General features: G+C 39.6%; 1 long non-coding RNA gene across 4 annotated transcripts in view; it reads left to right on the top strand.

Annotated features, from left to right (window-relative positions):
- LOC113619196 (uncharacterized) overlaps positions 1-14,920 on the top strand; it is a 111,506-nt gene that overhangs the window by 33,775 nt on the left and 62,811 nt on the right. For all 4 annotated transcript variants that reach the window (XR_003432325.1, XR_003432324.1, XR_003432322.1 and 1 more), the window contains exons 2-3: positions 6,087-6,194; positions 10,083-10,211. This is a non-coding gene — a long non-coding RNA (uncharacterized LOC113619196). The remainder of the gene's footprint in view (positions 1-6,086; positions 6,195-10,082; positions 10,212-14,920) is intronic.

Consider the following 14,920-nt stretch of genomic DNA (forward strand, 5'->3'; position numbering starts at 1 on the left):
CCAACTAATCAACCAGCCCATACACCCAAATCCCCCAAGATCCTCACCTCTAGAGAGTAATTGCAGGGACCCTGAAGTAGGCTGCCTAGATTCCCAAGGCGAATACCCACTGAGGAGTCTCCTAGGCTTGCAACTTTCAGATAAATACTGTTGTGCTGATGCCAAATGACATGGGAAGGCAGAAAATGGAAGTAGGATTATGCTATAGCAGGCTGGATTTGAGTTAGACAAAGGAGTTCTCTCCTTTGTCTAACTCAAATCCTGTCCTCAAATCTTAACTCTAGCTCTCCTGTCGAGGAGATACAGGACCAGGGGACCAAGTAGAGGTTATTTTTCCAATTCCTTAAACCAGCACCAAAGCCTTTCCTGACTGACTGATCCCCTTCCTTGACTTATTTTTCCCCATAGCAGTTATTCCATCTGACACATCGTATATTTTACTTGATTATTATTTGTCTCCCCCAACTAGAATGTAATCTCCATGAGGGCAGGGATTTTTTTGTTTGTTTTGTTCACTGCTGTCTCCCCAGTTCCTAGAACCATAACTGGCATAAGATACATGCTCAATATTTACATACATCTTTGTATATATTTATAAGTATTTGTTAAATGAATAGACTCACTAGTGTAAAATCTTATTTACTTATTGGGCAGTCTGATTGCTTCTACCTTCAAACACATTAAATTTATTTCTCTTCTTAGTGATTCCTTATGCTGTTCACCTGCCTGGAACTTTCTACCTCCTCTTTGACTATCCAAATTTCACCCCATCTTCATGCCAGGTCTGGAAGACTTCCACCCCATCTTCTTTTCTTCTAGTATTTAGTTAATAGACATCCTTGGGAACTAAGAAGCTAGTACCTCAGAGGCCCCAGCTCCCTGCTACTTCTTGGGCTACCTTGAGGTTACCACAGTAGCAAACACAAGAATCTTGGTAATTTTGATTTGCATACTCAGTGCCCCTTCTGGATCTAGGAACTTCATTCTCAGCAAAGCTAAACGCTCACTCACTCAATATTTCTTTTAAATTCCAAGGGGTGTGCCAATAGGTACATAAGAAGGGGAAGGATTTCGTGACAGAGAGGGCTTCTTCCAAAGTAGAGTTTAAGAGAAGGGTTTAGAAGTAGATATCCCCACTGGCAAAAACTGACTAATCTTTTCAAAAAATTTTAAAATTTTTTATTTTTTAAAATTTATTTATTTATTTTTGACTGTGTTGGGTCTTCGTTTCTGTGCGAGGGCTTTCTCTAGTTGTGGCAAGTGGAGGCCACTCTTCATCGCGGTACACGGGCCTCTCACTATCGTGGCCTCTCTTGTTGCGGAGCACAGGCTCCAGATGTGCAGGCTCAGTAGTTGTGGCTCACGGGCCTAGTTGTTCCGTGGCATGTGGGATCTTCCCAGACCAGGGCTCGAACCCATGTCCCCTGCATTGGCAGGCGGACTCTCAACCACTGCGCCACCAGGGAAGCCCTAAAAATTTTTTATTTTTTTAAAAAATTTTATTTTATATTGGAATATAGTTGATTTACAATGTTGTATTGATTTACAATGTTGTGTAGAGCAAAGTGATTCAGTTATACGTGTACATATATCTATTCTTTTTCAAATTCTTTTCCCATTTATGTTATTACAGAATACTGAGTAGAGCTCCCTGTGCCATACAGTAGATCCTTGTTGTTTATCTATTTTATATATAGTAGTGTGTATATGTTAATCCTAAACTCCTAATTTATCACTCCCCTCACCTTTCCCCTTTGGTAACCATAGTTTGTTTTCTAAGTCTGTGAGTCTGTTTCTGTTTTGTAAATAAGTTCATTTGTATCATTAAAAACTGACTAATCTTGAGCCCTAGATGAGTTATGGTAAACCTTTGAATGCATTGAACTCTAGTTGAACTTTTCTGATGAGGACTGTGCCTGGAGTAAACCAATGGAAGACTATATTTGCAAATACAAATTTATACATAAAGTATTGCAGAGGGCTATATGTTTTCCATCAAAGAGTAGGTTTAAAAAATTATTAGCTGACCACAGAGACCTGGGAGTAGCATATGAAAGAGAATTCTAGGGGAGCTACTTTGCAAACTAGAGGAATGTGGTATCACTTTTACTTCTTTCCCATGGTGATCGCATAGTGTGTGACAAGTAAAGATTGACTTCTACACAGAGATGAAGCATTTCCCAAGACCAATAGGGAGATTAATCTCACAATGATCTAGGATAGGTTAATGTTCTTCCTCCCTTTATTCAGCTTTTAGAAAATGGCTTATAATTTTTGTCTTCAGAGATGTACGGTTGCTTTCCATGAACAATAACCCACTAGGCCAGGTTTGGCTTAATGTTCAGACAGGTTCCGGCTGTAGCAGAGGTAGCATAATCCATCACCTGAGGGCACATGAGGCTGCACCGGATTTGAAGAATAGAAGTCAGGAATAATCAAAGGGCATTTAGATACTGAGGTGAAGTGCTGATTTGGAAACACAATTTTAATGTGAGTCTTCCTGGCCTGGCATGAAGATAGGCCTCCTGGGGAAAATTTCATCCTTTTATCTTTGAGATATACTATGCGAAAGGTTCTGTGGGTAGCTTCCTTTCCAGACAAAGAGAAACTGATAGACATTGGGCTGATGATTTTCTCATGGCCAAAGAGGCCAACACAACAATCCTGGGTACTTGAGTGGTGGTGAGATGAGGAGAAGCAGGTGCTTCATATATTGAGCATCTCACCTCCCAGCATGGGATCAGCAGCCACCTTTGAACCTTTGGTCCTTTCAAATCAAATACTGGCAATTTCACTTTGATTACAGGGCCAATTACTTTTTCCTACTATAATCTTCTAAGTATTCAACCAGATTATGTAAAATTGCAATTAACAACCTGTGAGATCTGTCTTTTCTACAGACTTTGAGCACCAGCAGCATTCTAGTTTCTAGCTGTTGGATGAGTTAGAACTGATGATAACTCTATAGCAAAACTGAAACAAACTATCTTCATCCCAACTGACATTTTAAAGATGTCTATTTAACACTCCTACATTATTAAAGCAAGTAGTTGAATGGGAGAGCAAGATGGGCCTTACAGCAATGCATACTTTTTTGACTGAGGAAGAAGCAAGCAGGTGATTTCACTCATATTCTTATCCTTATGGTACATGATGAAGCAATAAATGCTGTGGAATCAATGTTATAAAAGCTGGGGCTCCATAACATATTTTGAATATCTTATGTGGATCTGGGTCTAACCCAGGCATAGTGAGAAGCAAAGAGGGGAGTCACCTAACGTTATATTGTTACTTACCCCCGCCCCCCCCCCCCCCCCCCCCCGATTCCTTCTTATTCTTGTGAACAGAGATTTTTGAATCCAAAAGTAGGACTCACCTGTTTGAGCCTGGGATTCTAGGTCAAACTGTACCCACTATGTTTTCCATAGAGTAGTCCCTGTGCAGCTATGCCAAACAGTTTCATTTGTTTTACCAAGAATGGAAATGATCCAGAATTGATCAAAACTTGGACTTGCCACTTTAGAGCAGGGTCATTCCCTAAGTTGGCATAGAATCTCAAGTCTCTTTCTCTTTTCTGCTTCTTGGAAGTTGAGAGAATTTACGAAGCTGAAAAAAGAATGATGTTTTCCTAGAAAGAATTGAAGTTGTTCTTATCTTGCCCCTTGGTATACCATTCATCATAAGGTTACATATTTCCCCAAGGCAGGGTGGGAAAAGGTTTCTCAAGGCAGGGTGAGAAAGAAGCTTGTTGGTGAATGAGGGATGAAGAGTTGGTAGAGATAAAAGGAGAAGGACTACATTCTCACCACTATTATGCAACATAATTTTGGAAGTTTTAGCCATAGCAATCAGAGAAGAAAAAGAAATAAAAGGAATCCAAATCAGAAAAGAAGAGGTAAAGCTGTCACTGTTTGCAGATGACATGATACTATACACAGAGAATCCTAAAGATGCTACCAGAAAACTACTAGAACTAATCAATGAATTTGGTAAAGTAGCAGGATACAAAATTAATGCACAGAAATCTCTGGCATTCCTATATACTAATGATGAAAAATCTGAAAGTGAAATCAAGAAAACACTCCCATTTACCACTGCAACAAAAAGAATAAAATACCTAGGAATAAACCTACCTAAGGAGACAAAAGACCTGTATGTAGAAAACTATAAGACACTGATGAAAAAAATTGAAGATGACACAAATAGATGGAGAGATATATCATGTTCTTGGATTGGAAGAATCAACATTGTGAAAATGACTATACTACCCAAAGCATTCTACAGATTTAATGCAATCCCTATCAAACTACCAATGGCATTTTTCACAGAACTAGAACAAAATTTTTCACTATTTGTATGGAAACACAAAAGAACCTGAATAGCCAAAGCAATCTTGAGAAAGAAAAACGGAGCTGGAGGAATCAGGCGCCTGTACTTCAGACTATACTACAAAGCTACAGTAATCAAGACAGTATGGTACTGGCACAAAAGCAGAAATATAGATCAATGGAACAGGATAGAAATCACAGAGATAAACCCACACACATATGGTCACCTTATTTTTGATAAAGGATGTAAGAATATACAAAGGAGAAAAGACAGCCTCTTCAATAAGTGGTGCTGGGAAAACTGGACAGCTACACATAAAAGAATGAAATTAGAATACACCCTAACACCATACACAAAAATAAACTCAAAATGGATTAAAGACCTAAATGTAAGGCCAGACACTATAAAACTCTTAGAGGAAAACATAGAACACTCTATGACATAAATCACAGCAAGATCCTTTTTGACCCACCTCCTAGAGAAATGGAAATAAAAGCAAAAATAAACGGATGGGACCTAATGAAACTTAAAAGCTTTTGCACAGCAAAGGAAACCATAAACAAGATGAAAAGACAGGCCTCAGAATGGGATAAAATATTTGCAAATGAAGCAACTGACAAAGGATTAATCTCCAAAATTTGCAAGCAGCCCATGCTGCTCAATATCAATAAAACAAACAACCCAATCCAAAAATGGGCAGAAGACCTAAAGAGACATTTCTCCAAAGAAGATATACAGATTGCCAACAAACACATGAAAGGATGCTCAACATCACTAATCATTAGAGAAATGCAAATCAAAACTACAATGAAGTATCACCTCACACCAGTCAGAATGGCCACCGTCAGAAAATCTGCAAACAATAAATGCTGGAGAGGGTGTGGAGAAAAGGGAACCCTCTTGCACTGTTGGTGGGAACGTAAATTGGTATAGCCACTATGGAGAATAGTATGGAGATTCTTTAAAAAACTACAAATAGAACTACCATATGACCCAGCAATCCCACTACTGGGCATATACCCTGAGAAAACCATAATTCAAAAAGAGACATGTACCACAATGTTCATTGCAGCTCTGTTTACAATAGCCAGGACATGGAAACAACCTAAGTGTCCGTTGACAGATGAATGAATAAAGATGTGGCACATATATACAACTGAATATTACTCAGCCATAAAAAGAAACGAAATTGAGTTATTTATAGTGAGGTGGATGCACCTAAAGTCTGTCATACAAAGCGAAGTAAGTCAGAAAGAAAAACAAATACAGTATGTTAACACATATATGTGGAATCTAAAAAAAAAAAAAAGGTTCTGAGGAACCTAGGGCAGGACAGTAATAAAAATGCAGATGTAGAGAATGGACTTGAGGACAAGGGGAGGCAGAAGGGTAAGCTGGGACGAAGTGAGAGAGTGGCATGGATATGTATTCATTCCCAAATGTAAAATAGATAGCTAGTGGGAAGCAGCTGCATAGCACAGGGAGATCAGCTCGGTGCTTTGTGACCACCTAGAGAGGTCAGATAGGGAGGTGGGAGGCAGACACAAGAGGGAGGAGATATGGAGATATATGTATACATATAGCTGATTCACTTTGTTATACAGCAGAAACTAACACAATGTTGTAAAGCAATTATACTCCAATAAAGATGTTGAAAAAACAAAACAAAACAGGAGAAGGACTAACCTGTGAGCTCTCTTCAAGAGGAACAAATACAAAGTATTAGCTTTCTCTGTTGTTTGTGTTTTTCCTTGCAGATACCTTGACTGTGAAGAATGGTTTCAATAAGGAGGACAGAATGACTTCTGACAGGAAGGTTGGGAGCTGTGACATGCAGAAGAAAAATGAAGCCAATCAGCATGGAGGTATGTCATCACTACTGGGTTTTACCTTAATCTACACTCAGTTATCAACTTCTTTTCAAAATGGTTGGCACTCATTCAAGAGATAGCATACATATTCTGACTTTGAAGTAATGGAAGAACTTTCAGGTACAGTGTATTGAAATAAGTCTCACCAGTTTCTTCCCAGACTGTGAATTCATTAATATATCTATCCATTCAAGAGTCATTTTGTTTACTTATTTATTTTGTATTGATTGATTGATTGATTTTTGGCTACATTGGGTCTTCATTGCTGTGCACAGGCTCTCTGTAGTTGTGGCGAGCAGGGGCTACACTTCGTTGTGGTGTGTGGGCTTCTCATTGCTGTGGTTTCTCTTGTTGTGGATCAAGGGCTCTAGGTGCGCGGGCTTCAGTAGTTGCAGCACGTGGGCTCAGTAGTTATGGCTCACGGGCTCTAGAGCTCAGGCTCTGCATCTGTGGTGCACGGGCCTAGTTGCTCCGCGGCATGTGGGATCTTCCCAGACAAGGGATCGAACCCGTGTCCCCTGTGTTGGAGGGCAGATTCTTAACCACTGCACCACAGGGAATTTCCCAAGAGTCATTTATTGAGAGCTCATTATGTGATAGGCATAGTGGTAAGTACTATAGATTATCAACCACTTAGTTCCTAGAAATTTGAAATATTGCAAGCCAATTATGAATAAGATGGGATCCTGATTGACTCCAGAGATGCCCTAGTTGTTGCTCAGAAGTCAAGGTACTAGCCTTCTGTGTGCTATTCTCTGTGTGTTATCCTGTATAACATTTACAGCAAGTGAACCCTTATATTTTTCAGCATGGATCTTGTGCCTATTGTTATTTACAGTGTAATGCTACAGTGATACCTGCATAAACTCACAGGCACGAATTTAGGAAATTCGTGAATTGATTCGTGAATCAAAGAAGAAGTCTTGAGATAAGACAGAAAGAAAGTACCTGACAAAAACAAGGAGAAGTACACATTGTTGGGTGGGAGGGTGGGGGAGGAGAAACAAAATTGTAACCATCAGTAACAGGACTCATGAATAAGTTACCCTTTTGATGGTCACAGTGAAAGGAATGTAGGTGATGAGAGCCTCCAGTGGAGAGGAAGAATGTCAAAGAAGAGTTAGTAGGTGGCCTGTGCCCTTCTAGTACCTGGGAAGGAAAACAATGAAACCCTGAGCAGTGGCAGCCAAGGTCAGGGTTAGTAGAGAGGAGATGGTGGTTTAGCTGTGGAGCTCGGGCAGGACTTTCCTGGCCACTTTAAGGCTCAGTGTATGCTGTGCAGGAGGGTGTTTTATGGAGAGAGTGGGCCAGCTACCAGTGAAGATGTGGCAAACACACTGTGGGAGGGGTTGAAGAATCAGACTTAATGTCTGATTTCTGTGATAGCTTAGAATTTTAATTAAACACCTTAACCAAACTTCCTAGTAGGAGGGTTTGTCCTGTATTTCAAATGTTTCCCAAGTGCTGGGAAATGGAAATTTTCAACTGGCAGCATTTCATAATTCTGATTACCTGGGGAAATTAGTATAGCAAGTATAGGTTTCATTCTCAAATCACACATACCTCTTCCCCAAGAAATGTAAGTTTAATCATATTGTTACTTGAAGTGTCAGTTTCTAAGAAGGTTGAGTTGCAGCATAGCCTGTATAGGAGCGATGCATTTTGAAGAAATCTCATGTGCGCTCCTACACTCAAATCTCAGAGAATCAAAATAAGAACCTCTTAGTTTGTAATAAACAATCAAATCTCAAGTGAACTCTATAGCCATTTGAAAAACACTGCTGTCCTTTCTTCAGAGGTTAATGCTAATAGATGTCTTGGGCCCCTCTTGACGGTGGGTGTCATGGTGCTGGAATGGTAATGATAACTCAGCCAGCCAGTGCTTGTCTGAACACAGTCTCCTGAGAGCAGGTGCTGTGAAATAGAAAAGACAAGGAAGACACAGGAAGACTAGGTCGTGAAGGAAGATGAGTTCACTGTCAGGAGTGTTTGGATTGGGAGAAATACTATCCAGTAACTATAGAAGACAGCAAAGAAAAGTCATTAACCCATTCCAAATGGTGGGAGAAGAGAAAAGCAAAGTGGGGAAGTGAGGGCAAAAAAAAAAACCCATCACCAAATTGAAAAGAAAACACTTCTAACAAAAACTAGATTGATGAATGACCTTTAGCTGTGGAAAGATACTATTCTAATGAAACATGAACTGAAAGGATTTCTTCTGAGGGCTAATTTACATTTTTTCCTTTTCAGTCTTCAACATATTTTAGTAGATGCATGGTTCTGCATGGTTAGTATCTTTGTCTCTCTGAAAAAGAAAAATGGGTCAGCTTGATATAGCCTGATGTACGTAGTCAGTCAGGTGATCCCTGTGAGAGACATGACTAAAGTCAGATCAAGTCTTGTTAGGAGAGGGGACATTTGGGGGCTTGCCCTGAGGTGGTATTTTATGATTTAGTTTATGGAGGGATTTTCCTTCCCAGCTGAGCATGGCTGACACTGATCTTGTTTCAGGGAAGCAAGACTCTTCTAAGAGGTGCTGAGGGCATTTGCCCAAGTACTCCAATGGTACTTGGATGGAAGACATTTGTGGTGGGCAAAAAATAGCTCCCCAAAGATGTCCATATCTTTATCTGAGAACTGTGTGTTATATTACTTTACACATGAAAAGGGGCTTTGCAGATGTGATTAAGGTAAGGATCTTAACATGAAAGATCCTGGATTATCTAAGTAGGCCTGATCTAATCACACATATCTTTAAAAGTTGAGAAACATTCATAGCTGGGTCAGAGACAGATGTGATGATAGAACAAGGATGAGATAGACATACTGTGAGAAGGACTCATCCCACAGTCGCTGGCTTTGAAAATGGAGGAAGGGGGCTGTGAACCAGGGAATGTGGGTGGCTTCTAGAAACTGGAAAAGTCAAGGAAAGGGAGCTTCCAGAAACAAACACAGCTGACCTCTAGAATTGAAAGATAATAAATTTATGTTGTTTTAAGGAACGAAGTTTTTGGTCATTTGTTATAGTAGCAAAAGAAAACTATCTCTTTGTTGTCTCTTGCTAGTTTGTTTCATGAATTCTGTCTAAATAATAAAGCTGTCATGTCAGGCTAGCTCCCTAAGGAAAATCTTGACCATAGAACATGATTTTAAAGGCTGATTAAGTAAATAGGCCTACCAGTAGATACTTCAACACATTAATATATTCACTCTTTTTATGCACAAATAATTTTTGAGCCCCTATTATCAGCCAAGCATTTTATTAGGTTCTAGGATGAAAACCTGAGTGATGACAGATTCCATCCTGCCCTCGAGGAGGAGCTTATGGATTTGTTGGGGGAGACCGACTATCAAACCAGCAATTCCAACGTATGGAGTGGATAAACTTGCCTTTCTTTGTTATCCTCACTATGGGTATTTAGAGTTCACCTTCCTTTACTAAGTTAAACCAGTCACCACTCCATCCAATTTTCATCTTCCACAGATTTGTTTAAATGTGGGGTTTATTGCCATGTCTCTTGTTCTTTTTACCTGTTTCTAGGGGTAATGAGGCTTATATCTCCTGTGTATTATTGACGTTGGTTTTCTCTTAGGAACTTGGTGCAGCGTGACCCTGCATCATCCTTCTGGAAAAATAAACCATAAAACAATCCCTCCCTGTGCTAGTGCTAAAGTAGGAGAAAGGAAATAAACAAGGCAGCTTCCTGAACTATAGCCTTGATTGCAGGAGGTAAGCTAGGTACATACAGAACTTGCAAATAATTTAACATTTCTTTCTGCTGAGGTAGTTCAGAATAAGTTGGAATAAATTATGAACAGGAATTATTTAGTAAATAAAATAATTCAGGTCATAATTTTTTGTTGCCACCCATTATTTTCTAGAATCAGAAATCCTAAAGAACCTGTTGGCAGCTTCTCCTGGTGAAGACATATCTTCCATCACTGGTGATCAGCTTCCTAATTCTGACAGATACATCTGCCCAGGAAAGTACCTGGACCAAGAATAACTAGGTTAGTCTTTCTCCCTGCCCCCCACCCCACTTCTTTTGTTGACTATACTAACAAAGGGACAGTATCAGGCAAAGGGAAAAATACATCTATTACCAAGCAAAAATGTTTGAGAAACTCACATCTGTAGAGTTCTCTGCCTGTTAACATCTAGTCAAATATTTTTTTCTGAAAGGATGGCCTTCAATTCCTTTCCTGTGTTTTAAGGTGATGCCCTTTTCAAAACACAGCCCTGATTCATACAGATTAAATAGTGTTTGAATTGGCTAGAAAGAGAATATAAGAAGTGGATGTACTTATTCATTTCTGTTGGTCCTTTCTTTAGATTTCAGACATTGTGGTTCTGTGGCAAGTCTGGTCTCTTTGGCTAACCTCTGCAGGAAGGGTACAGTGACACTGGAAGGGAGCATGCAGAAGTGGCAGGTGAATGAGAGAAATTATGTTGAGTTAAATCCATTCAGGGAGGTGATTTGTGGCCATGTGATAAAATGTACAGATGTTAATTGCTTTTCCTCTTCTCATGCATGATTGCCTTGCTGTCCTACCTCACCTGTGTGTGCCTGCAGAGAGTACATGATAGATGTTACAAATAGGAGGTTCAGAGAGGGTGTAGTGTGAGAACAAAGGTGCTGGGAGTTGGCGCATGACAGATTAAGGGAAGAGCGGACGACAAGCCTGGGCAGAGAAAAGAAGCAATATTCAGGCTAGAAGGGCAGACAGCCAGAGCCTGAGATTATCACAAAACTCCAAAGGCAAGGCCATGAATTGATAAGGGATTTCCCTGTCTTCCATCACACATGAAGAAATCATCTTACCTATTCTGAAGATTCAAGTGTCTAACTAGAAATTCCATTTGGGATGGAAAAATGCCAGAACTGTTCCCCACCCTCTAACTGATTTGTTCACGGCAATCTTCATACCAAAGCGACATGTCACGTTTGACACAGATGACATGGGCACCTAGGGAGAGATAATTCCCAGGCTCCAGCCATGCCTGACACACTCAAAATTTAGATATCCAGAGAGGATGAGGAACCTGCACAGAATATTTAACAGGAGAAAACACAATGGGGTTGGAGAAAAATCAAGAAACATTGGGCTCACAAAAGCCAAAGAGGAGAGTTTCATGGAGTGAATTGTGGAATAACAGAGAAAATAGAATAACATGTGAAGAGATGTGTCTACGTGTCTACTGGATTTGGAAACATGATATGGAAAGAAGCCAGGTTAGAATGGGTTTTTCATTAACTAATTCTTGATGTCCACATACTTTTTTTTTTGAGTACTTATTATGTAGCGGACATTATTCTGGGTGTTTGGGGATTGATGGATGCGAAAAGAGACATGATGTCTACTTTCATGGTGGCTCATGGAGGGAGGCAAATAAAAAAGAAAACCCCAATTACAAAGACAGGAATGACATTGGAATATTGGAGGAAGTAAAAAAAAGGTCATTTAATCTAAGGCATAGTGATTGACAGAATGGAAGAATTAAGAGAAAATATGAGATGACCAGGGGCCGGATCACAAGGGAAAGGTCTTGTAGATTACATGGTAAAGGATTAAAATTTTATTCCACATGCAACGGGAAGACTTTACAGTAGATTTTGCATGGGTGCAATGCGATTTGATTTTAAAAGTGAATGAGAGGTGAGGAAGTGGAGATCATAGAGTCAACTTCCTCAAGATATGTGCTGGGTAGAGTAGTAACTAACACCTTATTTAATACTTGTCATGAAACAGTCAATATTTTAACTATTATTACCATCACTAATTTAATACTACCTACTCCTACAATGGAGCAGGAGCTATTATTAGTCTTACTTTGCTTATAGGTAAGGAAACTGAGGCACAGAACAAAAGTGGAGGCTTTTTTGTTTTTACTTGATTGTTTTTATTTTGATAGGACAGAGGTAGAGCTTTTATTTTAATAAGAGAGAAAATAGAGAATATGGGCATAAATTCAGGTAGGTTCATTATTTGACAGAAGTTATGAGCTTACGCCTTACGGTGTCAATTTTCTCAGTGCTCATCAGTTGAGGAAGAAAGAGCTGGGTGGCTCAAGGATGAAAAGTGACCTGGTGGGAGAGTAGGATATCAATGTGCTGGGAAATGTTTAACAACTTGTTTTCCTCTAAAAGCTTATCCTTTACAGGTAGATCTATAATCTGTTTATAGTTAACTTTTTAGTATGATGTGAGGTAGGCATCAAAATGCATTAGCTTTCAGATGAAAATCCAATTTACCCAGCACTATTTATTAAAATGACTATCCTTTTTTTACTAAATCACAGGGTCACCTTTGTCAACTAGTTGACTTTATATGTCTGGGCCTGTTTCTGGAACCCTTCACTCTGCTCCATTGGTCAGTTGAAAACCTTTGTTTTTTCACTAACATTTTCAGTCTCTACAAGGAAGGCTCAAATAAGACCTCTTGGGTTTGCTTTTACAACTATCAGGAATTTTATTGAGGTCAAGTATAAATATCTACATATGAAATATAAGGTCTCCCGTATTATCTTCTCCAAATACAATGTGAGATAGATAAGAACTAGTATGATGCACTGCTCAGATTCTCCTACAGGACAGAAAGTCTTATTTCTTTAACTGCTGGGAATGCTGTCAACATCCAGCCCTTAGCTGCCAGTCCTCTTCAAGATTGCCATAGACAGCTACCTGGCCCAAAGTCATGTCCCCTTCCTGGGGCAGCCCACATCAAACGACTCCTCTTATGGACAGCTGTTATCGTGGAATGAGAAGCTAAAGGGCTCAGGAGGCAGAGGCACTATGGAGATCAGTGGAACTTTACCTGTGTCTGCTGGTGGAGATATTCCTCTAACTCTGAAAAGCCCTGAGTTGCAACAACAGGAAGCTTCTCCAAGAACTTCGAGAATCTCCCTAAGTGGGTCACCAGGAGTGATGGTAAGTGGGGCCACTTCTACTTCCACTTCTTAGTTCCTGGACCCATGTATTCAACCTATTAGGGATCTATTAGGAACCATTTAAAGGTCAACGATTTAAAGTACAACATTCTAAAGGATGGCACTCCTGTGCAATACTCCTTGCAAGGTATTGCCTCTGATCTGTCATTTTAGCGAGTTCTCCTTCGTATAGTATGAGCTAGTAGATTCTGCGGTCACGTGCTGACTCCTGTACTTCCTTTGTTGTTGTTCTCTTGATGTGAGGTGATATAATGTGGGATGCTGGGACAGTGGGTCAAATACCTTCCAAGCTCTCAGGCCTGCACATAGGAGAGGCTAACCCCTACCTGGAATATTTGCATATTAGTGTAAGAATGAATTGTTACCTTTTCCAAGGTGGAAGGGGTCTAATGTGGTCAAATACCACGAACTGGCTGGTTGGGTTTTTTTTTTTTTGAATTTTATTTTATTTTTTTATACAGCAGGTTCTTATTAGTTATCCATTTTATACATATTAGTGTATATATGTCAATCCCAATCTCCCAATTCATCATACCACCACCCCTGCCACTTTCCCTGTCTTGGTGTCCATACGTTTGTTCTCTACATCTGTGTCTCTATTTCTGCCCTGCAAACTGGTTCATCTGTAACATTTTTCTAGGTTCCACATATATGCGTTAATATATGATATTTGTTTTTCTCTTTCTGACTTACTTCATTCTGTATGACAGTCCCTAGATCCATCCACATCTCTACAAATGACCCAATTTCATTCCTTTTTACGGTTGAGTAATATTCCATTGTATATATGTACCACATCTTCTTCTTTTTTTTTTTAACATCTTTATTGGAGTATAATTGCTTTACAATAGTGTGTTAGTTTCTGCTTTATATCAAAGTGAATCAGCTGTGCATATATATATGTCCCCATATCTCTTCCCTTTTGCATCTCCCTCCCTCCCACTGTCCCTATCTCACCCCTCTAGGTGGTCACAAACTGCCAAGCAGATCTCCCTATGCTATGCGGCTGCTTCCCACTAGCTATCTATTTTACATTTGGTAGTGTATATATGTCCATCCCACTCTTTCACTTTGTCCCAGTTTACCCTTCCCCCTCCCCATATCCTCAAGTCCATTCTCTAGTAGGTCTGTGTCTTTATTCCTGTCTTGCCCCTAGGTTCTTCATGACCATTTTTTTTTAGATTCCATATATATGTGTTAGCATATGGTATTTGTTTTTCTCTTTCTGACTTACTTCACTCTGTATGACAGACTCTAGGTCCATCCACCTTACTACAAATAACTCAATTTCGTTTCTTTTTATGGCTGAGTAATATTCCAGTGTATATATATGCCACGTCTTCTTTATCCATTCATCTGTTGATGAACACTTAGGTTGCTTCCTTGTCCTGGCTATTATAAATAGAACTGTAATGAACATTGTGGTACATGACTCTTTTTGAATTATGGTTTTCTCAGGGTATATGCCCAGTAGCAGGATGGCTGGGTCGTATGGTAGTTCTATTTTTAGTTTTTTAAGGAACCTCCATCCTGTTCTCCATAGTAGCTGTATCAATTTACATTCCCACCAACAGTGCAAGAGGGTTCCCTCATACCAGTTAGAATGGATATCATCAGAAAATCTACAAACAACAAATGGTAGAGAGGGTGTGAAGAGAATGGCTGGTTGGTTTTATTATTGTATAATAAACCACCCCATAACTTAGTGACTTAAAATAACAATTCTGTTTTACTCATGATTTCCTGGTTTAGGAAGTCAGGAAGGACTCAG

Source organism: Aethalodelphis obliquidens, unplaced genomic scaffold (assembly GCF_003676395.1).
Source record: "Aethalodelphis obliquidens isolate GAN/ISIS:26980383/991018 unplaced genomic scaffold, ASM367639v1 scaffold1, whole genome shotgun sequence".
NCBI lineage: Eukaryota > Metazoa > Chordata > Mammalia > Artiodactyla > Delphinidae > Aethalodelphis > Aethalodelphis obliquidens.